Source organism: Mycteria americana, chromosome 4, assembly GCF_035582795.1.
Source record: "Mycteria americana isolate JAX WOST 10 ecotype Jacksonville Zoo and Gardens chromosome 4, USCA_MyAme_1.0, whole genome shotgun sequence".
NCBI classification, from domain to species: Eukaryota; Metazoa; Chordata; class Aves; order Ciconiiformes; family Ciconiidae; genus Mycteria; species Mycteria americana.
This window is the reverse complement of record NC_134368.1, coordinates 38604632-38631965: the sequence shown is the minus strand read 5'-3', so window position 1 is coordinate 38631965 and position 27334 is coordinate 38604632. Positions and strand designations below refer to the sequence as shown.

Genomic DNA, 27334 nt, shown 5'->3' with positions numbered 1-27334 from the left:
GGTTCAAGCCCCATGCTAGCATGAAATCATTTGACAGATAGAAATATTTGTTTATAAATTGAAAGAGTAGGTAATAATAGTGTTTTTTATGATTACATTACATGATATTTTATGATTACACAGACTAATAGCTAGCAGATGGCAGAGTATACATTTTACTTGTTTACCAAGATGATGGATGGCAGTGATTGAAAACCATTTTTTTCCCTGTTACATTACTCTGAAAGCTTGTAGTGGACAGGCAATTTACAATATGAGTCAACAATAATTTGTATCTGCTCTAGATTTTGGGGGACATCAGTTATTCTGTTTCTTACTTTTATTGGAGTTTTTTCTTCTTTCAACAAGATTTTCTTCTTAGAGGAAGGGGGAAAAAAAAAAATAAAATTTACTTGGAAAACCAGGCCTTTAAAAGGGTGCATGTGTGCCTGACAGCCTACATATACAAATAACATCTATTTGTAGGAAGCATAAATGGTGGGAGGTTTTTTCACTGTTCTATTTCAATGTTTATCATATTACTCGGGCATTTTGACGAAAAGAGAGATGCTCTGTCTTTTGTTTAGGCACCTCAGCACAAATCTACGTTGTTATATTGCATGCTACCAAGATAGTTAAAGCTATCCAGTCACAATAATCATTGCAGTGTTTTTCATCCCTCTTATTTAATTGGTATTGACTTACTCAAATTATCCTTGTGTATGTTTTATATGTATCTGCTGTTCAAGTGTTGTTTTAGTTTTGGGGTTTTTTTCTTAAGTACTATGGCTTGAGAATACTCCATAAACATGAATCAGGTTGTTCCATGAGTAGTAGACCTGAAAACTGAATTTCTTCTAGGTTCATTCCCTATGTATATTAGTCTCCAGTGTCAGATGCCCAGCTCCCTGCCATGTCCCTAAAGTCTGCCATTCCTTTCAGCCTCCTTCAAGGGTTTTTGGCTGGGTTAGGAATGGTGTGCTTGTGGTTTTGACAGGTAGTACCTGAATTCTGATTAGCTAGTAGATTGCCATCTCTCCAGGGGAAAAGGGACAAAGCTATGGCTGCTTTTCCCTCGAGAGTCACTGTGCTGGGTCTTATTTTTCTTTAAGTCTCTAACTTTTGTGAAATTCATATCTGAGGCATCTAGCATTTTGCCAAATTTGATAGAACTTGGACAACATGGTTCAAATGTTATAATTTTGTGTTTAGTCTTCTCATAATAACATTAGTTTCCTGGAAAAATCAGGCTAAAACAATCAGATGGCACCAGGGTGTCTTTTCTCCTTAAAGAACCCAATAAGATCATGGATTTTTCTTTTTTTTTCCCCCCTCGTAAAAGGGGAAGGGAAATCATTGCAATAATTACGGTGACTGGACAGCATAAAACATAACTTGAGATATTTTTTTCTAGATAAGAAGACTCTTGTCTTTCAGGCAGAGGATGCTCCATGATGTATATATCTGATTTTCAATAGAAATATGGAGTCTGTTTAAAACTGTCCCTTAAATTCCCTTTATGAATTTACATATATGATAAGACCTGAATGTACATTAGTATTAGGAAGTTCAGTTTTGTATCCATCAGAGATGGATACACTGAGTCCCTGTAATTCCACCCACTTACAACTCCCTTCTCTCAAAAGGCTTTCAACACTGCAAACTGCTAGTGGCCTTTCAGCAGGGAGAAAGCCTAAGATATTGTCTCACCTTTTGCAATGTGAAAAGAAGAAAATATATTCAGACAGTTACTGGCAGCTTTAGTGAGCTTGTTTTCCATAGTCCCTATTTCCAAGGTGCACTTTTTTTCCTGGTCAGTAATTTTTTTTTTTTCTTCCATCTTCTGCTTTTCACCACTGTGTTCAGATCTGGGTGGCAAATATATACATATACAGCAATCACTGGCTTGTTCAGCTTCTCTACCTTTGACTAAATCTTTATTTAGCATTCTCTATAAGACCCAAGCTTCAGACCAGTATGATAATATGAAATTTCCAGCTTGTATGTGTAAAGATGAAATGGCTTTGGTAGTGATGCCTAGCTTTGGTTGTAAAGAAAAGAATGAGAAATAAGCAGTAGAAATCTAGCTACAAAGAGCCAAAATTCTCCAAACCCCAATGACTTTTATATGGAAACCTGAATTCTTTACCTGAACTGTCACTGGTAAATGCTTGAGGTTGGCAGTGTGTGGAAAGAGCAGAAGTAGACAAGAAGAGAAAGAGCAATGCCTGTCTGGCCTCCTTAAATTTTCACGGTGCCTTTGCTAGAAGATGACTACTTCAGCAAAAACTGAGTGTTGCATCAGAAATAGTTTTCGGGTCTGGATGGGTTTGTAATTCACTGCGTAATGCTTGCTGGATTCAGATCATGAAGCCAGGTTATGAGGCGAAGATGGTCGTTTTGTGAACGCTCTGGGTGTCCCTGCCTGTGCCTGCTGCATTGCAGCCTCCGCCTGCCTGCACAGGTGTCACAGTGGCTGGATGCAGTTACAGGCTGGGGAATGGACCCAAGTTAAAACTGACTTGGCGAAAATGAGTATTTAACTCGGGTGAGCTCTGGTAACAGGGAAACCACAAACTTTGCGATGGGACGAGGGGCGGGGATGCACAGGCCTGGTAGAAGCAGTGGAATACAGGGTTACTGCTTTCAGGACAACTGTGGGTTTATACTTGTGTAAACTTGCATAAAACTAATCTTAATCCTGTTATAGAAATACATATGCAGATTTCTGGATTAGAAGATGACAGCGATTGACGTGCGTGTGCTGTTAGAGCGCAAATCCCAGGGTTTTGTCAGGATTATAGATGATAAATTAGGTAATTGGTTTTAGTTAAAGAATATATAAAATGTACAATTGACTTCAGTTGTCTTTGCTCAGATTTTTATTAGCTTTTTGTTTGCAATGTTCATTCTTAATTATGCATGTAGTCTGAGGACTGCTAGATCTTCTTTGTAAAATTATGTAGCAAAATTTTAAATAGAGGCCTTTCTAGAGTATGCACTCGTTATATGTATCTTACTGCTGCAAAGCTACATAGTCCTGATTTTTAAAATGATTCAAAGTCAGTCCTGTGTTAAAGCTGCTTTTTTGTATGTGACTCTTTTGTGGTTTTAATAGTTCTTTTGTTGAGAGGAAAAAGGACTTTGCTTTTTGTGCGTGTATCTAAATTACGCCTTCATGGTTTCATTGTGATATGTTTAGTTCTATTTTTATGCTGTTTACATGCCTCATAAAAGTCACTTTTAAACCTTTCTAACAATGTAATACTTCTATTAACAGTCATCAATGTTCACAAACAGGAGATTTATTCACATTGGGTAACAATACTTAAATTGTTCCTGAGAAATGTCTCAAAGAATATATTGCAGCATTTCTACCAATTAGCTTGGTATGTAAGATGGTATGAATATTGATCAAATTTCAAAATTGAACCTCTGTATTTTGAGAATATAGTGAAAATTAACCACAGATTGTCATAAGTAATTTGCTGTGTATTTAGTCAGTGAAGTGTGAAGGAATTTAAGAAGTCTATAGAAACTTTTTATTCCATGTTTCAGAACTTTTAACTGTTGTTTTCCCAGACCATCTCCTTATCATAGAATCATTAAGGTTGGAAAAGACCTCTAGGATCATCTAGTCCAACCGTCAACCCAACACCTCCATGCCTACTAAATTATGTCCTGAAGTGCCACATCTACACATTTTTTGAACTCCTCCAGGGATGGTGACTCCACCACCTCTCTGGGCAGCCTGTTCCAATGCTTGACCACCCTTTCAGTAAAGAAATTTCCTTCAGTAAAGAATTTTCCTTGCAGGTACATCTTTCTTCAAACAGCTTTATGGGCCAAGGGAAGTTCTTAAGGACTGTGGAAGGAAGTACTGTTGTCTGTCCAAAGCAAAAGCTACCGTTAATATTTGGTCCCAGTTTTGCAAGCATTTGTTCAAGTACCTGCATGCTGCTAATTTGTGTGCTGCTAATGTGTGCGTCTGCAAGGAAGGTGGTTCAAGTGTATCTCAATATTAGAACAAACGGATTCAGGGTTTTCTGACAAGCATTGACTACCACTCAGATTATACCAATAGATTTTACAAGGGTATGGGAAACAAAATGGGTTTCATAGTAATCTTTTCTGTCTCTTAACCATTTACTAACTGGTATAAGTAAAATTTATTATGGTATTTTGCTTTCACTTTGGTTTCTAGAGAAGGCAAGCTATTTTATTATTGTCTTTGCATCAATAAACATGCTTTAGCTTCCAACCAAAACCAAAGCTGAAGGTGTATAAAATGTTGTACTGGTACATCACTATTTTCATAAAACACTGCATCAGACTCTTCTAGCTGATCCAGAATGATTGTTCTTCAAACTTGTAAATCACTGCTTCATGAGGAGAGCCACAGCAAAGGAAGGCGGGGAAAGAATTAATGTTTGGGGTGGTGATGGTTTGTTTTTTGGGTTTGGTTGGTTTGGTTGGGTTTTTTTTAAAAAAAACAAAAGCCTGTTGTCTCTCTTCAGTAATTAAAAAAAAAAAATTACTTACTGTTTTGTATATGACAATGTCTGAGTGCACAATTCAATTTAAAAGAAATAAATTACAAATAGTTCTGTTATCCGACTTTTGGAATAGAAGTTATCCATTGTATTCTGTTCCTTAGTCAAAAAGCTCCGAGTTCAGTAGCAGTGCTAATAAAAGACTGTGAGATTGTGTGTACGAAGGGATGGGGGAAAACAAAACAATGCAAGAGGAAAAGTAGTTCATATCTCCAGGAGATACTTTTAGTTAAAAAAGACTTTGGTCGTCTTTATATTGTGCCTTTTTAGTCACTTTTCAAAATTAGGCTCTGGTATTTGCAATGGATTTTAGTGGAATTTGCATATTGCATGCAGGAGAGAGTGTATACAAAGTATATATATGTGTGTGTATATTAATTTATTACAACAAATCACTTAAAAGTGAAGTATTAGAATTGTACAAATAAGACCCAGCCCTGTACTTTAAAAAAAAAAAAAGTGAGTAAAAGTTTCCACTGCCGTAGTCCACAAGAGTGTCTAGAAAGAACGAAAGGGGGAAAACCAGTTATTGTTCTTTCCCTCTGTCTGTGTAGTTGTGGTGTCCAGTCCCCCCCCCCCTTGCTAAATGACACTGATTTGTTTATATGGTTTGGTTAGGAAGGTAAGCTTGGTGTTGCTCCTCTTCTAGATGCTGGTGTTTGTGAGACAGGAGCAGACACCTTGCCTAAGGTTGCAAAAGGCAAATCCTTTTCCAGGAGTCTGACTCCAAAATTCATTCTATCGGCTTAGTCTCTTCCTCACCCCATTAAAGCTGATTTGAAAAATCAAATAGTATCTATTTGTGCTATCAGTTTTCTGTGAGAAAAATATAATTATATTATGATATTGATCTGGGCGACTATACCAATATGTAAAACATCCACTGGCATATCTTTTGTACTTCCAGTCTGTTCCTTACAGGCAAGATCACACTTTTTCCATTTACTTAAAAATAAATAACATTTTAAAAAAAAACACTCTTTTTTTTCCCCCACCTATATAAAGTGAGCGACTGTATTCGTTTGGAACAGTTACACTGTCTTGGGGAAGCTAGAGGGGGAATTGGAAATGCATCCACTGTATCTCTTGTGTAAATTAGGGTTTTGATCGTTTTGATAGGAGATAATTGCTTAAACATGACAGTTAATTTGTGTTTTGTGTTCCAATGGAGAAGCTTCAGAGAAAGAGTGTTACAGTGTGTACAGCTGAATTTACTTTAAATTTTCTTGACTTGACTAAAAATCCAGAGGCATTTTAATCTCAGTTTGAAGTACAGTACTCTACATATTTTTGCAGTATGCTAATACAGCAATCTGTGCAAGGAATAGAATCTTGGTTTTAATCTTATTTTAGAAGTTGCTGGCAATGACCATGTATTTGCTATAAAACATTATAAAATTGGGGAAACGTAATATTTAATGCCTGACCTACAGGGTCAGAATATCTTAGCTGAAATCAGTGTTCCCAGGCAATGACAAATACAATAAAATCTGTTTTCTGTCTATAGACAGATTTGGTTAAAAGACTTATGAAATAATTAAATTGTAACATAATGCTGTGTTGTTACACCTCAGTCTTACATTGTGCTTGTGCTCAGAGTGGTTTGAATAAACTCAGAATCTTCATAGAATCGATGCTGCATAATTAATGAGAAGGTAACAAGTTGCTGTGTATTTCATGTCACTTATTTTGGTGTTGCAGAAGAAACAGAACAGAAAGTACCTGAAGGGAGCAAAACAAGCAAGGAGCTTCTGTGGTGTTGGTTTGTTGTAGCCCTTTGCAGGGGCTGTGTGTCTCTGCCTTGGTGTGTCCTGCTGAACGAGGAATGCTAGTGCTCTGGGGAACCCTTACATATCTAGTCAATGTTTCGAGGGTCAGCAGTTCACTAAATGGCCTGCCTCACTGCTCTGCTATTAGATAGCACAGAGTTTAGATTTAAGAATGAATTTTAAAATAGTGCCTTGACCATCTTTCAGCACCTTTTTGCAAGAGCATGGTGTTCATTGTTAATTTATATTTGAAAAGATGCTTTTAAGACTCAGAGTGCTTTATCATGATTCATAACAACGGAAATCTTGGAGGTATTAATGTGGTCACTTTACTGAAACATTGGCAGCTAGACACTAACTTACGAGGAACACTTTCACCACTTCATCATTATGAGAAACATAGCCTTACTGATTCTGGAGAAACCAGGTCAAACGAAGCACATGCCACAGTACCCACTTAAGACCCAAAGTAGTTGCATACAGTAGACCAAGTCTAAGGAGAAGTCTTAGGCTTGAGAAAGAGCTGATAATTTATGCCTGTTGTTTACTGTTCATCAGTTGGGATTTCCGATTGTTCCCGTAGTCCCTAACGCAGCCAGGGAGTGTGACGGGGCAGGCTGCTCCGCATAACCCGTCTTGGGTTCCTGGTAGGTAGTTCATGGTGTCGGGGGGAGCCTGGTGGCTCTTCCTTCTTTCCCCTGCCCGCAGCGAGCATGGGGTCAGCAGGGACACACAGACTAGGAGCACGGCATTTCGGCATTTGGAGAGCAAGTTTAACTTACCCTTACTGTGCTTATCTTACAATTGCTCTACTTGTGAATAAAAGTCTTAGCAATGGATATAATAGTATTTTATAATATCATAAAAAGTAAGTTTAATCTTAATACATTTGATTGCTGCTATGGCAGAGATCCTGAAGCACTACCTCTGCTTCTTTTCCTGAATAAATTTATTCTCCTGTACTTGTAGGTTTTGGTTACTGGCCTGAAAGCTCTGCACAAATGTCAGAGTGGTGCTGTATATTAAAATACATCATTATTCCTCTTGGTACCATAGCATGATATATCTGAAGTAAGAGATTTTAAGGCACACATACATCTTCCTGAGAGACAGATTTTTGCAAATCTGTCTCCATTTACTCTCATTAGTATTAAATCAGTACAATTGATAACAAATGTCAGACTGTAATGTTTCTGGTGAAGCAGACCATCTGCCTGTTTCTTAATATGAACATTTATGCTTACAATCAGTATACCTCAGCCACTGTGCCTGAAATGCCAGGTAGTAATGTCTGTTATTTGAGGTCTCTGAATACATTATGAATATTGGAACAGTAATTAATTTCATGCTTTCTGGCCAATGTAGTTATTAAAGGAGATTTCTTTCAGTGGATTGCTCGCCTCCCTTGAAAATGCCATCCTCCTCTTAGCCTCTGTTTTATTTCTCTGTGACTGTTTGTTTCTTACCAGTGTATTTATTTTTCAGACTAGTTAGCCTCTCTTTGAATAACTGAAATTTGTGAAGGCTGCCAGTCTACCAACCAAAGTAAGATTGTGATACTGGAACAGAATCATGTTGCTATCAACTTACCAGTTTGTTTTGACGGAAAGTTTTTGATTAAAAACAAACACTAAACAAACTAAAAGAATACAAATATCTGTGAAATCCCTCAATTAAAGCTTTCAGGACTGCAGTATATAACTTGCTTTTCTTCTGCAGGGAGCAATGGAAAGTGAAAGATTAAATTCATCTGAAGTATTTCAGATGACACAGTTTAGTCATCCTTCCCATACAGATGCATGTGCTTTTACTGGGATGGATGGAAGCTAATGGGCTTCAGTCTCCCCAGTTTTCCCTAAATCTGACTTCTTCACATCAGCAGTTGAAATCCCGGTATTTGTAGCCAGGCACTACCAGTTCTCGGTTCACGTTGCCACTCCATGTGCTGCATGCTGTGAGAGTGGAGTGAAGCCACCATGTTTGGGGGAGCTGGGCTGAGCATGTTCCTGCTCACCTCCAGCCCTGCAGCATGGATGGCATGCTGCAACCACAGGACCTGATGTGGGGGAAGCAGGAAAGGGTTTAGCACTGGCTTGTTTTACAGAAATGCTGTTGCAGGTCAGTTGTCCAAAAAGCAGGCTATGCCCATCTGGACAGGTCATTTAATTAGTAGTAGGACTTTATGAAAATCACTGGCAGAGATGAAGAGAAGATGGAAGAGAGTTGTCTCTGCGGTCCCTAGTTTTCCTCAAGCCCTTTTCATGGAAGTAGGGGACTCTTCAATGTCTTTTGTGGCTGTGGAACCTGTTGACACGGTGGTACAAAATAGGGGTGTTGGGTTGGGTTTTTTTGAGACCAATATTAGTGTGCCTAAAAGGAAACTGGAGAACTGTAGTATATTAATAGCAAAGCTGCATACATTGTGGATGTCTTCATCACCAAGAAACACTGTAAATAAAATCAGTGAAAAGACGCTAGATGCATTCTTTATTCTGTTTTACAGTAACCTTCTCAATTTGTATATGAAAGGGTTGTTAACACTGTGCACTTACAACGGATAGAGAAGGTTTGCTGATTTATTGCTAGTGATACATAAACTGATCCATGTATTTACTAAACTTCCTTACAAGTTGTGATCTTTCTCCATTGTGATTTGAGAATGAAAGCTAAGATAATTGAGCTATTCTTTTGGTTTCTCAAGATCAGATGACTTGAAATACTATTTGACAAAAAGAAACCTTAGTTTTGTTGCAGGGTTGGGTTTTTTTGTCATTGTGCTGCTGGTTTTCAAATACTGGCAAAACTACTTGTCCAACTTGTGCCATATCACACTATTTATATTTTTAACAAACTTCCTTTCTTTGCTGGTTTATTCAGTGTTTTCAGAGCAATATGTTACATTCCCAGCTTTCGTGTTTGTCTTGGAAACCTGCACTGTTTAAAACTTGAAAATAAGCAATATTCATTCATACATTCATTTGTTCAACTACTTATACTGTAAGGTTTCTTAGAGTATTTTGTCTGAGTAGCTACGTGTGTAACTTGTAGGTATGTATATAGTGTATGTATTTGAACATTTATATGTTGAACAGTAGATTTTTCCATGAGTACTTAGCACGTGTTTGTCTTTACCAGTTGAAGCAGGGTTAGAAATCTGTCCTGTAAAATATAAGTATCTGTATTTCCAATTTATCTACTGAGTCTTGGATGGACAATGCAGCAGATATGTCTTTTGTGTACTGAGCATTAACAATTTTTGGATGCTTCAAATCATCAAGATTTTTAAGCAGAGGAGTTTTGTCAGTGAGAAAAATCAATTGAATGAAAATTTTGCTTGAGATTACTCTAGTTCTTGATGCCGTGATGCTAAGCAGAAGGTCTGGTAACTTGTATAGAGAGTTACAATCCTACAATAAAATGCAAATTCTGCCAAGGCTCTTAGTGAGTAAATATTCAGCAGAATCTGTCATTTGATGTTGAAGAATGTAAAAGGCAGCAGACATGCAAAATTGCAGGAGGTTTTAAAGCTGTAGAGCTGCTTCAATAGAAATGAAATGTTTTAAATCACAACAATATATCATATGCATATCCTCATAGAACACTTAAATGTAATCATATTACAGTATTATTTTTTTATTTGCTCTGTGATGATGTGCATACGATGCATCATTGTGACTTGAAACATTTTAATCTTAATTTATTCTTTTATCTTCCTAGTTTTCTTTCTTATTCCCATTTTCCTGATCTCAGTAATAAAAAGGCAGCTTCTGATATTCCATTTTCTTATTTGTTTGGAAGGCAAAGTTTTGGCAAAAGGATGCCAGAGTTTTTGGATTTAGAGGCCTGCTTGTTAATATGGCCTCTGCTTAATTCATGCAAAAACTGGGAGACTGGAGAGGACTCTCCCATTTTCACCTCCAGCCCATGTGAAGGACATACCAAACATACATATGCCGTAAATAGATGTCATATGAGTTATATGAAGCTTAGAACCTAGATCTGTTCTCCAGGCTGCAGAGTTAAACTCCCCCAATGCTCAACCAATATCTAGCTAGTTAAAAAAAAAAAAAAAAAAAAAAAGTTATGTTACAAAAATTTGCTGTTAGTTAAGACTTCTTTCAAAAATAAAAATAGATAGTCTTACTGTTTTAAGTGGGTTTGAGCAAGTTGATAATATCATTCTATTTTCTCATTAACTATTTTATACTATTATATCATTATACCAATTATATCATATATCATTATACCAGTGTGTACTTACTTATATCGTAAGTGTTTCCTGTGATGAAAATTTGGTTTCTTCAAGTAACAGGCATATTCTTTTAAATCCTTAGTTTGAGAGAAGCAAGGGGATAACCTAGAAACTGTTCAGGCTCTGAGAGAAGCAAGTTTGGCATAGACTTGAGTTGCTAGTTAGTCAGACACTTATAGAGTCTTCAATTTTGGCTTATTCGTGAAATGTACAGCACCAATTATAGCTGATGTGTGCTGACAAGTGATATTTTCACTTTACAGTTCTATCTAGTTTGATAATTTAAATAAATGGGTAAATGTACCCGATACCTGGAGTGAGCTTGCCCACCTGCTGCTTTGCTTTGTAAGAGTTGGCTTAGATTGTTCAGTTAATAAAAGATTTAAATGTCATATCTATAAAAGGCCTGATATAAAATCCTCCAGCTAAGGAACATTTTTATCATGAATTGTTTGGTAGTGAAAAGAGAAGATACTCAGTGTTAGACCTTACTCATAGTCTTTTCCAAAATACTTGTTAAGAAATTATATTTGAGATTGACCTAACTCTGGATAATGACTGCCCTGAGGAACTCTGTGCAATCTCTGTGTGCAGGTATTATTTCTTTCATTTTCTCTTCCTTCTATAACTACGTTTGTACAAATCTCTCACCTAGCTGCCTGCCCTATCCTTTTATTGTGGACATTTTTCTACGTATCTCTTAAACTAAGGTGTGTATTTGTTCGCTTCTTATGTGACAAGACCCTTGCTCTCTCGAGTCCCTCTCACAAGGGTCACTTCTTGGCCATCTGCCCTTTCCTATATACCATGTCTAAACTATACTGCTAACTGACAGTTATGTGCTTGTGATTCTCAGCTGTACATATTTCTTGACACCTTTAATGACTCTTCTCTGTTCTCTTTGCCTGCTTGTGGGGACTTTCTCTCTAAATACTTCGCATGGATGTGTTTCTCCTGGGGACAAATCAACTGTTCTGCTTGTATAGTTGCTGTTTAAGACTTTCAGTGAATAACCTCGGTATCACATTTGATCCTGAACTTCTCAACTGATACCTTTCCTCTACGTGCAAATCTCATTTGCTATATATAACATTGGCATTTTTTTAGTACCTTGTGGTCTGAACTTCCTCTCTTGACAGTTTCATTTCTCTCTATTCCTTCTTTGTCTCCGTATTTGCTGCGTGTGAAAAGAAGCGTTCATTCTTTTTCTGAGTGTCCTATAACTTGGCTGGCTTCCATTTTATTTCAGGGATCAATATGAAAACATTCTCTCTTATTTCAAATCTAAATATACCATCTCATATATTTTGCTTTCAGTGTTTTCCTTTCATTTTAGCACAGATCTTAGTTACACAGGTCGAGCGTATTTTAATAGGAGCTCTTGCATCATACTTACTGCTTCAAAATAACTTTTAGTGTGTTTTCTTCCAGCTACTATATCATGTTACTTGGGTGAATAATTTTCTTAAAACTTTAAGTTGTTTGGGGTTGTTTTCATTTGTTAGGTTTCAAAGTGGAAGTACAGTTACTGTGATTCATACTTGATATTGCATATGGTCATTCAGTTTTTGGAGAATAACAGAAAACAAACTCCGTCTACTGTGATGGCTATTTAGGGTATTCCTGCGTTACCAAGTCCGATGCTGAGATCCTTGGCTAGTTGACTGATTTAAGCAGTCTCTTCGACAGAAGACTGGCAGTTCTAGAGGTCTAGTGATTAGGAATGAAGTGCTTATTACTGCTTCTACATTCCTCTGTACAAAGCTTCAAGATGCTTGGATCCACTTTGGGCAGGATGCAAATGTCCTTTATCATCCTATAGCATATAAGCACTTCTGAAGCTGTAGAGGTTGTGCTGGCACAGCCTTGTTAGACTTCCGCATGTGCTGCTCACTGAACAGCCTGGGAAGACTGCTCAGATGGTTAGTGTGGTGACTACTCACTGTTAAGGCTGTAGCTGATTTTGGTTTGACTTTAAATCAATGTTTACTACACCTGTTTTCACCCCTGAATTTTCTTTGCTCAGAACGGTCACTGAATTACTGTTACAGACTGTTACAGACATCTTCCAGACCGAAGACAAAAAGTGAACATTTTGTAATCTGCTTTGATTTGTTCTAGTATCAAAGGAAACTATTTGAGATCCAGTCTACAAACTCCTCATGCCTGCTTTGTGTACTGATTCGTATCCCTTTCAGTGTCTTCTCTAATTTAAAATTCATTCCCAGCTTGCATTTGCATTCAGAGAGTCAGTCTGCCTGACCAAGAGATTCTCCATTCTTACGTATTTACATGGGACTGGTGGGAGCTAGAAGCTGGTGCTTCTTGTGAAAACAAGACCTTGCCTCTGTGCAGTGCAATGGAAGCTGGAAGCTTTCACCACAAGCACCAGCCAGTTGTACAAGCAAGGTGCAAGAGACAAGGGAACAACTCCCAAGCCGTGGTGCTGCGTGATACCCATAGAGCTGAACGGCAACAGCAGCTCTAGCTCTGAACTTGAATCTTACCTATATTGACAAAGTATCAGCTCTCGCATCTGTAGAGCTGATCTAATGCTCCAGACATGCAGTCGTGCCTACTGTCAGATTCCAGCCAAAGGAAAGTGTGTTTTTTTTCTAAATGTCAGGTGCTAAAGCATTTTGGAGATTTTTGAATGTGGGCAAATTGTTCATTAGCGTGTTGTTGCTGGCTACAGCTGCAGAACTTGGAAAGAGGTGATGCGTTATGCAAAGGTCACAGCATATTTGGAGGCTTGTGTTTGTTTCAGTCAAAATGTTTTAACTTCAAATGTGAACTAAGGAAAATCAGCTCCTACCAAACTGGAGTTTACACGTTGTGACAAATTCAGTTAGACTTCACTGACTGACCAGAGAGTGTCTCTGAAAGGTATTACATTTTGAAGTTAATTCTATCCAAACCTTTACAAAATGTTAGCAAATATTCAAATACAAGAGAGAAATTTTCGCCAAAAGCCTTTGAGAGACCTTTAGGTCTCCTACTTTGTTTGAAAGTTTAAAATGTCCATTTTTGTTGAAACATTTTTCCACTTTAATGTTTTGTCTACCATATACAATATTTTAATATTTTAGGAGTATGCAGAGGTCTGTAGGGTTTTTTCAGATGTGATTTAGTATCTCCTTAGTAGCCACAGTTCAGGCAGGTAATTATTAGAAGTTATTGTTGGGATTAGTCTTCCAACTTGCAGAATGAATGTTCTCCTTTTAAACAGAAAAGTAGTTTAAGTGTCTTTAACAGAGATTCTGCAAGGCACCAACAAGAATTTCTTTATCGTTTAGATATAAAGCCAAGAGTAATAAGACATCCTTAAGAGTTGTTTTGGAATAGGAGTTGGGGAACAAAAATTTATGGCATAATATGAGTATGAAGTTGTGATGCCTCTGTCAGTGTAGGCATATAGTTATTTTCATTAAGCTTACTTACAATAGTGACTTCTAGTAGTCTTAAATCTAAAATTTTATTTCTAAGATCAGATTAGTTTCTTATTGTAATCTGGAATATTGGTTCATGTATGTTGACTTTACATTTTGGGGTAAGGGGGGGAAAACTAGACATTTTATACTGTTCTTACTATTTGTCTAGAATGGGATGTTATACATGCAAATACTGGTCTAGAGGGATAGCTAGTGATTAGCTAAATGCCTCTCTTATTCTTTTGTGGAAATTGATTTCTGTTGCTCAGTGACAGCCCCCCCGCCCCCTTTTTTTCCCCCCTCCCTGAACTAGATTCTCTCCCCCCCCCCCCCCCCCCCCCCCCCCCCCCCAAGTTTCTGGTTTGCCCCTGTGGAAGCACAGTATATTGCTTCTAGAACTTGTCTTATTTTTCTCACTGACATTTATCAACAATACTCACTAAAATGGCATGAAGCTACTGTTAAAGTTACTTGTTTAATTTTATAAACTGGATAATAGTATGCGCTACGGTTCTAAAATGTATTCAGATGTTCAATCTGAGTGATTCTTTCATGGCTTTAAAATATGAACAGTAAAGTATAACTATTACTTTTTTTGAGTGTTTTCTCAGCACTGTAGCTTATTTGAATATCTAAGGAATTCCCTTCTGTATGTGATTGTGTCTTTTTTTTTTTCTTGAAGTATTTGTTTGTTTTTTGTTTTAAGGTCTGGGTTACACTAAGGAATTTAGGAAAAATTTAGTTCTGATTTGATATTCAGTATTTCAAAACAGGTTGTGTAGACTTGTGAAAAGGGGATTGCTGTTACATGCTTTTATTCTAGTAACTGTGTCTTTGAAGTATGTCCGGTGTGTACAGTTATTATATCAGGTGTGAAACTCACAGGTATGTAACCAGGGTGGCAATTCATGAACCCTTCAGCTACCAGTGTGAAAGGCAGTTTGGCAGGCACTACATTTGTTGAATGCAGGTATGCATTTCTGATACCAGAGGCAGGCACAAGATGCACTGCGTTGTTCAAAACTACGTACGGTGCAGGCCAGTGTGTGTGGCTTAGTCACTGAAACTTGGGGAAAGCTTCAGGGAAATCTGGGAAATGCCAGGCAAAGTGTCCAGGACATCAATTATAGCAGCAGGAATGATTCAGTATGTCTAGTTTGTATTGTAGTCAGAGCTTTTATGTTCAACCAACACTGGACACTGGAGCTTTATGGTGCTTCTACTGCTGTCATATACATGTATCTGTTGGCCCGCTTGCAGAGCAGTCTGCTGCATGAGCAGGGACTGGGCACAACACTTTTATCTCCCAAGAGGTATGATATTAAGAGTTTTGGGTGTAGAGTTGATGTTTATAGTTTACTGTCAGTTCTAGAGCCATTTCAAAAGTCCAGTTTGGGATAAAATTCAGTTTCAGACTTGATGCATCCCAGTCAGTTCAGGATTTAAGGATGCACAGAGCCATTTTCATGTGTGTCTGTGCCAACCCCATTTGATAAGGGACAACAGACATGCTTTGGCCATTAGCACTAGGGGGCTTTTCCATGGGGAAACTAGAAACTTCCAGCACTCTGATCTGTTTCTGCTGGAAGGCGAGCAGGTACATATATAAGGCCATAAAGAAAGTGCTTACTTCTCACTGTCAGTGTGCCTGTGTGATTGTATATGCACAGGAGCTCACTGACACTTTTTAAAATGTATTAATTTCTGGTGGGAACAATTAGTCCTCTGCTAAGTAAAAGTGATGATGTTTTTCATCTCCAGAAAGGGGTTTTTCTCTGCTGTCAAGAATGTTTTTCATCTCCAGAAAGGGGTTTTTCTCTGCTGTCAAGAATGCTGTCCTTGGTCTATTGTCACTATCCTGCACAAGGATGGTCTGGTTGAGAGATCAGCGAGTCAGTGATACAGCCACAGATTTGAGGGAGGAAGACTTGCCTGTTTTTTTTTTCCCACTCCCTTTTCCCTTTCCGTCCCTTTTGATCTCTCTCCTGCCTATCACTTGCATCCGTTTCTCATCATGAAATGATGATCAAGAGACTTGTCTGCCAGTATTTCAAACTGCAAAGCCTACATGCAGGACAGAGGCAAGCTGACACAGGTAGTGCCTAGCCATAACATGCAGACAGGAAGAATCCAAGACAGTTCTTTTCTCTCATCATTCTTCATTCTTGCTCTTTCCCTAAGATAGATGCTCTGACAGTCAAAGTAGCACATCGTACACATCAAGGTCACCCCCTCTTACTGTGGGACGCAGTGCTGTGTGCTCAGCTCCCCTGGCTGCTTGTGTTGCTCTTACCCAATGCCTGGTCTGTCCCTGGGAGCGCATTCTCCCTCCTCGTGGCTTGTAGGTGGCAGAGCTGCAAGTACCAAACTTTGGTACTTGCCATCACTTTGTCATCAAAAGTGTAAGCAGTCTTCTCAGCTCTAGAGTAGCCGCTGTTGTCCTTCACTTTCTACTACACAGACGAGAGATTTTCCTACAGCTAGCGGCTGTATGTGTTGCATATGTTTCCATGTGTTGGAAGATGCTGTCCTAAACAGTATCACTGCAGAAGTGCCCAGCAGCTGCGCGCTCAACAATGCTCGGGGTTTGGCAGGTGTTACTTGGAGTGCTCTTAGCTAAAGACACTTCAATGTTTTTCACATTCACAAGGTTAAAAGTGCTAAATGGCTGTGACATAGTGGTGGAGGCTGAAGGGCTGGCATCCACATCTGGGCATCTGGGATCTGCAGGTGAGTGAGAGGGATAAGCCTTCTCTAGCCTGGACAAGACAGTACAAGAGGATGCCAGTAATCTTTGTGTTCTTGATACCTTCTCATGACCAAGATCAATGACTATCAAACACTTTGTGTTGATATGGAGAAGATTTTTTTTAAAATCTGGTATTTTCCTGGAAAGCATAAAACTTTAATAAAGGGAAAGGAACTTGGATGATAATTTTTGTTATGCTATTAGTCATCAGTAAGCAGTTTTTGCTTTTCTTTGCACTCCCTTGCCACCATACTTGGTGTATTCTTCATGCAAGAGACACACAGACTCTTCAGCAAGCTGCATACAGACTATAAATGTAGCAAATATTTCTAGTGATGTAAACTCTTTTATTAATAAGAACAACAAAATATTTTTATTAAACTAATGGAGGAATCTGGAAGCTTGGGAAATGCAGTGTCTTTCACCTAGCCTGTCTATGCATTCTTTGCCTATAAGGCTGCTGTAATGTAAGTATTTTGCTAGATTGTTCATACAAAATAGACATCTCTGAAGAAGTGTTGCTTTGGATGTGTGTTCTTCTGAATATTCATGAAATGGAGAAACTAGAACTGACATTTTTCACGCTGGTAAAATTCTGCTTGGCTCCCTAAATCTAAGAATTATTCTTTTCAAAGGGACAGAACACGTATGTATTTCTCTTAAACCATAGGCTTCTGTTAGTCTGTTTCCATTGCATTTCAGCTTGAAACATATTTGCGCAGGGATAATGAGATGGAACAGGACTCTGTCGTTTACTTATCTTGTACTAAATTTCTCTTTTAAGCTTATAGATCTAGTTTTAAAAGCTCTCACCAAAGTTGAAGATGCACTTTGCGGAGTATTGTTAAATAGATTAAATCCAAATGCAAATAGATTTTGTTGAATTGTTTGATTTTTTTTTAATATGTGAAATTTCTCTATTAGTAGTAAAAATAATACAATATTGGAAAAATATTTGCAGCTAGGGTGGATGGGGAGATAGAAGACATCTGAGCAGAAAGTTAATCTTGCTGCAACCAGGTAGTTCTCAACACAGTGTTTTCTACCTTAGGAGCAGGAATTAATACAGTGAACTCATCAAAATATCTTAGAGCTATGGTTATGATTGTTTCTCTAAAGCCAGGCATTGATACGATCCAGCACTTAAAAATTGAATTTTTTTTATTCTTACACCATTCTCAAAATTAAGATTGATTTGATCTGCCAGCATGTGACCTTTACAAATCACAACACTACTTTATCACTTGATCCTTTTTCTGAAGAAAAACTACTTGGATCACACAGCTACCATCTATTATTATCTTGCAATCAATACATTCTTTGTAAAATTCTCTACTTTCCGGAAGTTGCTGTAAATAAAAATGTATAATATGGAAGTGATTTCTTTAGGACAATTGTTGTGAACATAAGATTTGATAAATATACAATATTTGAAACAAAACACAATTAGATTTGAAGAGTCAGATATTACGAAGAAGTTATAAACAGTAGATTTTATTTTGGAAGTATGGAGATGGAGATATTTTTTCAGAGGATATGATATTATTTTTATTCTGTATGTCTCAATGAGCAGTACACAATTGTAAACAAGCAACATTGTGTTAGATAAATATGCTTTTCAAGCTAAACAAAATACTTTCTGCATGTGAAAAATCTTCACTTACCTGTAAGTTTTCAATTTTTTTCCCAGTTATTTCCTGAGTCTTCATTGCTTTTTCTGACTTTATCCAGAAAAATGTGTTTTTTGTAACTGCTATTAATAGTGTTAATAAAATATTTAAACATGTTCGTTCTTTTATATACACTGGTTCAGGTCTATATTCTGTCTATTTCAAGTATATGTTATGGCATTAAAAAAACAGAAAATCACAGATAACTCACTGTTTGTTCATGTGTTTTTCCTCATAAGGATGACCTCAAGATACCAGCGTCGACAACTCTTGGTGGATTGCCATACTGAGTTATGCAGTAGTAGCTGCATAAATGCTGAATCTTAATGAAAGAGTAATTGTAACTACTTTATTGCTAATATTTTTTTTTGTTTTCACTGAGTTCTTCTATCAAAAAATAATTTAAAAAATACATGTTTTTCATATTTATGCCTTTTTTAAAAATACAAATTATGTTTTCCCCTTGCTAAAAGACCATTTTCCACCAGAAGGGAGTAGTCTCAACTGGAGAGATTTTTTTTTTCCTTTTTTTTTTTCCTATTTAATGGTGGGGGTGCAAGAATTAACAAGTTCCCTGCAGTGTGCTTTGAGCTTTTACAGAAAATGCCATATTAAAACCAGCACTCTCAGTCTGTGAAACAAATTTGCCCTGGACCGCCAGGTCTAAGTGTGCACTATGGTGTCTTAGGTGCTTCATATCCTTTTTATTTCCTATCAGTTGCTTGATGACACTCATCGTCCTACATGAACTAGAGTGCAGGCACGTTGGGGGTGTAAGAAAGCAGAGCCAAACTAACTCGCACCACCAGAAGAGGCCCTTCTCTGAGCTGTGCCATGTCTTTCACTTCTCACACCAGCTCTGGTATTCAGCATGGTGAGCTGCTTCAGCTCACTGACCCAGTACAAACCTATTTCTTTGAGTTGAGGAGCTTCGGGGAGGGCAGAAAGAGTTTTCTGTAGTTTTCCCTGAGAAATAAAACACACTTACAATAAAATAAAATTAAAAAAAAAAAGCCATGCAAGAGAGAAAAAAGGTGTTTGTAATCTACTTGCAGTAAGGTTAAAATTATGAAATTGCCCATTTTTCAACTGTTTTTTTCTGACCACCTTCTTGCAACTCACATATCTTAGAACTCTCTGTAGGAGAGAACCTTATTCTAAGTGAACCAGTGAACTTCTGTAATTCCTCTTCTGGAAACCAGCAAGGTTTTTTCCTCACATGCTACTGCTGTAGACTCATGAAAAATGAACCCAGCAAAATCAATTGGCTGATTTTCTAGCTCATCCTGATGTACCACTACTAGATAAAGCACTGCAAGTACACAGGCTGGGTAGAAGGGGAGTGGACAATCACTTTTGGCAGTGGTCTCTTGGTAGGTTGAATGAAGAAATGCTGCAGCATTGTGCTGCTGGGATATTCTAAAACAAAGGTATAAGAACAACTGTACTGGTCAGGCCAAGCATTCAGCTGGTTTAATATCCTGTTTCCTTCTGTGCATGTATGTGAAAAGGTATGAAGAAATCACTATTTCTTGAGTTGTAAGAGACAGTGAATAGTCATATCTTCAGTCTCAGTTAATTTTGTTGCCTTACTGTTCATCTGTCATTAGTTTTTAGCACAATTGTCTGTGGGACCTTTCTCCACAAAGAAAACATTTATTTGTACTCTATTTTGCTATCATCTGTCTGTCGGTTTGTCGCGGTGAGTATTTTCCCTGTTACACCATAGCAACTTACATTTTTGGAGCCTATCTTGCAAAGAACATTATCAAATGTCTCCTTTATGGTGTTCATTTTACTTTTGTAAAAAAATTTTTTCTAGAAATTTGAAAGATCTAAAAGAGAGAACTTTTACAGATATTTGAGTATTCTCCACTACATCGGAGGAGTATTATATGTCTTGTATGTGTGTGTGTATAGATAAAAAAACCCATGCCTTTTACATTTCTCGACAACTACTGTTATTCTTTAAAAATCTGAATTTGATCATTGCAATTCAGTGAGCTACCGAGCTACTTCAGAGTCAAAGACCTGCACCTCTTGTTTCTGATGCAGTTGGCTGACAGATGTCTCCAGGACATTGTTCTCCAATGTTGTCAAATTGTTGGGTCAGGGTGGGAGAAGAAAAAGCCTTCCACAGGATGAATTCAGACTCTCCCATTAGTTGGTCTGTATGCTTGTGCTTTTATTGTATTTACATTCTTATGACTTCCTAATATTTTGAAATAGTTTTCAGTTGGGAGGGGTTGGAAGACAACATCCGTAAAACTGCGGATGAAAAAAATCCTGTGTCCTCTTGCAATTATCTTCTCATTCCTGTTTGTGACCCTTTTTTTTTTTTTTGCAAGGAGTACCACTTTTGCTGTGTAGGGAGAAAGTAGATTTTTCTAAGGTAATATTATAATCTTAGAAGATCTTCTAACATAAACATTGCAAAATATTTGCTGTTTTGCTGATCAAAACATTTTGAATGAAGGAAAAAACGTTTTATGTCCTTTCAGTTACCCAGAATACTCAGGGTCATGTAGCTGGTCTTGTCTTCAACTCTATTCTTAACAAGCTGGTAGAAAACCTTAAAAGTCACATTCTACCCCTAATATGACACACAGTAGCTACCCATGGTGTCAGATTATAGTCAAAATGGGATCATTCAGATCATTTGCCTTGCAGGGAAACTTTGGAGATCACTAATGAGAAGGCACACATTCTTGTAAACTGAGCAAGCTTTATATGGGTAGTAGCGAGGGACATTCAATTCAGCAGCTCTGTAGAACCCTTGTACAAAAGACACCTTAAAGAAGCCATTGGGTTCTGTGTCTGTAACGTATGCCTGAAATCCTTCTCCTCTTTGTCTGAGTTAAATTCAATGGTTAGCAGTGAAACCTGAAGAGTACATGGAGTGGGAAGAGCTGTAGGAAGAGAGGATGCTCACAACCCCTTTGCTGTAAGCTTGGCTTTGGGGGGTTTGGGTTGTAGCAAACCCTGACCTGCTGTGGAGAATGGGAGGGAAACCCTCCGCTTCCTCCAGCAACTGCTGCTGGCTCCTGCTGGGAGAAAAATCAGTGAAGAAGGTGTATAAATCGATAAAGATTCCAAGACCGGGAGAGACAGGCTTATTTTGGCACATAAAGGTAAATTTTTATATGGTTAAATAGTTTATATTTCCTAAGAGAGTGCTTCAAGCCATAGTTTACATGTTGTATCTTTTACTGAAGGTTGTGATTTGTGATTGTTTTCTCTGTTTGAAACATGGGTTTCAAAGCATTACGCACCAGTGGAGCTTCACTGACAAGTATTTTTTACGCTAAATAAGCTTGCTATTATGTGTTCTTTATGTAGTTGTTCGTAACATAACTTCTAAAAAAAGGAAAATTTGTCATAAATCTTAATCTGTGCTGTCTATTAGCTTTGCTTTGTTGTTGTGAAAAAGTGTATTTGGAAAACTCTTGAGAGGCACCATATGAACCTGAACAGCTAGATATGAAAATATTAGGGGCTTTGGATGTTTTCATGCAATTCTGTTCAAGAATTTTTTTGTATAGAATGCACAGCTGCATGTGGATTGTAAATGATTATGGGAGGCAATTAAATAGCCATGAAAGAAACTGCTATGGTAATTATAGATGGTTTCCATACAGTATGTTACAAACAGTGTTTATTTCATACTCATCATGAATTCTGAGATTCTGACTAATAACTCTAAGGTGAGTCGCCAAAGCTTATTTAAAATTGGAATACTGGAATGTAAATCATTCAGCAAGCAAGACAATTTTTTCACAGCGATAGGTTAACTCATATACATAAGTGTGTGACCTTGAAAATTGTATGTGTAATTTTGTTCCAGACATTAGACTCCTTGCCGTAGTAAGATTAAGCATATATGTAAGTATTAGCAGGTTTAGCAGCATATGGCTGTGTACACATTCCAAAAATGTATTTGTGACCATTTTTTTATTTAATGCCCGTTTTCCTCTGAGCCTGGACCATAGTCCTCTCTTCCTCGCTCCTCCCCCCTCCAATAAAAATTAATGAACAATGTTTTCTACTGCTACCAGGAAGCTGTAATGATCTTAGTAAAAAGAGACAAGCAATTAATTTGTTGAAATTCTTCCATTTTTTCAGCACACAATTCAAAGTGTGAACGTATTAGGGAGAGACTATGGGAATCTGATAAATAACAACTTAAATACAAATACTTTTTAAGATTTCATGTTGACAATGCATTCACTGAACTTACAAACTTTGAAACAATTAACTATGCAAATCTTTTGTGTAGGTGTTTTCCATCATTCATCAGTGTTTTCAAATTATTTCAAAACTTAAGAATGAAACTTAAACTGAGATGCTTTACTTGGTTTGATTTGTTACTGATAGTTGTGCATATTTTCTAGATGTTTCTTTCAAAAATGCAGCAATTGAGATGTAAAAAGCTAAAAACTGTATCAAAATTGGTAGTGTCTTACATTAATATTCCTGTTGTATGTGCTGGCTGTGTTTTAACAACAAATTAGAAACATTTCATTGATTTTTTTTTTTTCTTAGTTTGTTAGTTAGTTTTGTAACTTAGTTTTCTTAGTTTCTTAACTTGTATTGGTGCTTGCTGATATGAGGGATAAAACACAATAAATTAATTGTACATGGCAGTCATTATACCAACTGGTATTTCTTGTTTACAGCTGAAGATAAATTCTTAGCTCTTCATTTTTGTTTGCCTTCCTTTTTCAGTATGGTATGTCATGAAGATTACAGGCAAATATACAGGCTGCATACCTCCCTGAAGTTTAAAAAAAAAAAAAAATTCATTTTCTTAAGCTTGTAAAAATTGCTGTATCATTTAGAATATATAAAATATATGTAAATTCTACCATAAAAACAGATGCTTGAATTGCTCCCTTTACCAGACACCTAAGAATATCTTGTTACCCTAGAGTTGTGCGAAGGAGCCTATGCATTTATAGCATCTTTTAGTACCTGGCATAATCTAGACCTACACATGGTATCAATGTAACTTTTGTAGAGCTGCAGAGATAGTCATACAAAATGATCAAGAACTCAGAATGCACTATGATTGTCTGGTTTACTCAGTTTTACACAGGATGTTTGCAATGGAAGATTGCATTTGAGAGGTGGGAAGTTTATAACCACTTTTGACTCTTTGTGCAGCATGCTTCTGACAGTGTATAGAATTGAGATGTTTAGGGAGCTTTTAAATTAGAAACAGAGACTTTGTCCTGTTCTCAGAGTGATAAATATCTATTTCTGGTATTTTCTCTCAAGAAAATATTAAAACAAAATTTATAGCAGATGAGTAAGTGCACACTGGGTTTGTTTTGGTTTGGTTGTTTGTTTAATTTTTGTGAAATTGCTCATTTTTAGCTATGTTTGGGGAGGTGTGTGGGGAGGTGGTTCTGAGTGAAGGACACTTGGGAGAAAGGTTGCCCTCCTCAGGATAGAGTGCTCTTGTTCTTTCTGCTGAAGTCTGAGAGAGGAGTTCATTGGTCTCAGTAATGAAGACATTGAAATGTCCTTCAGCAAAACCAGGGAGACCAAATTTGACATTTTGTGATATATCTAAAGTTATTTGGCAAGAAGAAAGAAAACGGGGAAAAGATGTCAGGTAACAAACCACAACCTACTAGACCTTATTTAAACACTAGGGATTGGGGAGGGGGGTGGTTTGTTCCCTGCAGAGAGGGTTTGGGTTTTTTTATGTTTTTGTTTTTTATTTGAGAGGGGAAGCATCGTAATCTTTCATTCTCCCTTAGGTGGTCATCTTCCTTGACCATCAAGTTGATCTCAGCCAGAGGAAGAAATGAATGAAATAGATGGGTAAAAATACTTAGATGCTATGCTCTGCTGTATTAACTGGCAGATTTTTTTAGTATCAAACAATACTCTAGCTTTCTTCATGGCTAGATGCAAACTCCTGGTTCAGCGCAGCAGCCTTCAACTGGGTGCATGTTAGGGTTCAATAAAATTTCAAGTTAAAAAAGTTTTAACCAATCATCTTTATTTGGAAAATGAAGCATTCACTATAATACAGATCCTTTGCGTATGTATTTAAAATAAGCTTTCTTGGCCTAAGAAAAGGTTATAATTTAAGTGAAGGGAGGATAAGGTTCAAGTAAACAGTAATTAATCCCTTAAATACTATATTGCATAAATCTGTCTTGCTCTGACGGATACCATTTTCAAATAAAACTGCATATTGTATGTGTATATATTGACAGCCTTCCAGTGTACTTTTTAATCACAAGATTAAAGAGGAAGTGGCAGTGAATTTACAGCCTTTTCAAAAAGGCCTGAAGGGGAGTATTCTCAAGTGTTAGTCTTTCGAAAACAGGTGATTATACTGCTCATCTTTATTTTTAATACATGTTTTTCAAGTACCACTGTTTCTGTGTATCAGTACCAGATTGCCTGGTTACAATACATCTGCTGACATCTGTCTACTTTATAATTAAATATAGGCCTACTGTACATCAGGTATCTGAAATAGCTGGTACTGTGTGTATAACCACTGAAAGTTGTCATTCCTTTGTGTTCCTATTATTTTTGTACTCTAAGCTAAACAGACTGACTGTTGCTAAGAAGCTGCCAGGGGATGCATGTCAAACACTAGGTGTATCATGCGATCGGACCAGTGCTGGGATGGGGAAGTCAGTGGTTGGAAGGGGGGGAAAAAAGTGACCTTTTTCTCTCAAACATGGTCTTTACGCTGAAACGAACAGATGAGTTTCCGAATCATTCACAGTACTGAAAGCTTGTAATCGTTAGCAACGGTGGCAGTAGAAGAGTATGGAGACAGGGGTTGGGGTGTTTTTGTTAAAATGCCTGATTCTGAAGCTCATCAAAGTATTCATTTCACAAAACTGTCTCTGGGAATTTCGGTATTTGAGGTCTGTGGGATTGAGGGCAGTTTCTTCCAAAGGATCAAGAAAGAGAATATTTTCTTCTTACTTTTGCAGGCATCTGTGTTGAAATAAAGGTTAGTATTAATCACAGTTCTTACACAGTAATGGAACAAAGAAGCTCTGTGAATAGGGTTTGGTGTTTCAGCAGGTAATCTCCATGAGTCGATTACAGTGTTAGTAATAAAGCAGATCTTTTAACCCCTAATATAATTACTAGATATATAAATTATCTATCCATCTAAACAAATAAACCAATTCCCATAGTAGTAAAATGTACTTCAAACGAAGACAGGCAGTAAGATTGTTTTGGTTACAACTGATACGTGGTGGAAGGTAAGGCTTTTCTTGATGTCATGTAGAGTTTTGCCTACTTAAAATACGGACTGTTTATAGTTTCCTTGAAGTAGGTAGCTTTTAACGATATGTTGTTTAAAATTCTTTCATTTCAGTAGGTCAAATGTAATACTATATTCTCTAAAGTTTTTTCTCTCTTTTTTAATTCTGAAAGCTATTGATGCTTATTACGAATTTGGAAACTGAGCACTTGGATGCAGTGTGTAATAATTATGCCATGATTTAGGACACTAATGACATGCATGCTATGACAAACACTCGTCAGTCAGACGCTATTGCCCAAATGAGAGCTTGTGTGGCAGCATCCATTATTATCATTACTCTCCACTACATGTTACTAAAGACAAAGGTTTTGCATGTGGAGAGAGTAAGGAAAAAGCAGTGGAAAGTGGCAGGAGAGCTAGTGATCTACAGCTCTCAGGAAAGCAAGTTTTTTAAAATCTTCCAAAGCTTTTACAGTTCTCTGTTTGCTTTTAGAAGCTATTCCTTGTGGATGGGAAGATGCGCTCTATTGATACATGCTGAATCTTAAGATAAAAGGGCATATGCCATAGATAAAGAACTGAGAATTTCCTGGTAGTCCAGTTAATGTTTTAACAGTCTAATAGCCCATAGTAATGTAGAAAAGCCTCTTTAATAATACATTTAAAATTGTTAAACAAAACCACCCCTTTTTGGTGCCTACCCCTTTTTGTTTTTACGCTCACCCTTCCAGTGTTCCTCTGGGTTCTGAGGTGGAAACAAAATGGCGGGTGTGGGGGGCCGTGTCCAAGAAGTCACCAGCATTCCCTGCCCTCCACCACAGGGAGCATGGTGTTCATGGTGGGGCTGGCTTCCTTCTTGATCTTGGTCCACATGGGACTGTTTTTATATGTTTTATTGTAGCCTGCTTTATTCTCATCAATTCACAGCTCAGGTTTTGAAAGTTGTCCCAAAGCCTCCCCCTGCCTCAGCTGACATAAAGGGCTTCTCTCTGTTAGCCAGGGACTACCGCAGGGCATCAGGCTTTCCCCAGGGTATTTTCAGGGCCAGGCCAGGCAATAATTGCTCGACCAGCTGGCAACCATTAAAACCAGCTCAGGTCAAGACAACCCCAGACAGCTCCTGAGACCCTGCTCTGCCAGGTCAGTGCAAAGCCTCTGGCCTTTCACTAGCATTGGCAAGAATCATATTTATTGGGCTACTTTGTATATAGAAATATAATTAGATTAAAGCTTTCTGAAATTATGAGCATCTGGCTCATATTTCCTGTCTGAGGGAACTGTGTCGGTCAACACTACCAAATGCACTCAAAACAGACTGACTGAAGTAATAGCTGCAGGTCAGAAACTTCTTATTGAAACCTAGCTAAGAAGATTTTTTTTTTTTTTTAATGATAAAACAAAGTAGATACAAGCAATAAGCTAATGCTGTGCTGCCTAAGGAGAAAAGGTAGTCTTTGCATTTCCTCCAAACCCTATCAAACTTCTCGTTGTTCTCCTGGCTTCATGACTCTCCTACGTGCCATGCCAAGGCCCAGCTTCAGCAGGAGACGTGTGGGATGATCCCGCGTGCGTCCAGGCCTGTTCGGCTGGGGAGTGCTGGAGCAGAGGTTTGCTCCTCTTGGATGAGTGTTCAAACAAGGGCATCCGCAAAGGGGAGAGGAGGGAAGGGAATGCTATTA

General features: G+C 37.7%; 1 protein-coding gene across 13 annotated transcripts in view; it reads left to right on the top strand.

The window, feature by feature from the left end:
* The window catches only part of TENM3 (teneurin transmembrane protein 3), a 502889-nt gene that overhangs the window by 135332 nt on the left and 340223 nt on the right, over positions 1–27334 (top strand). The window lies entirely within an intron of this gene.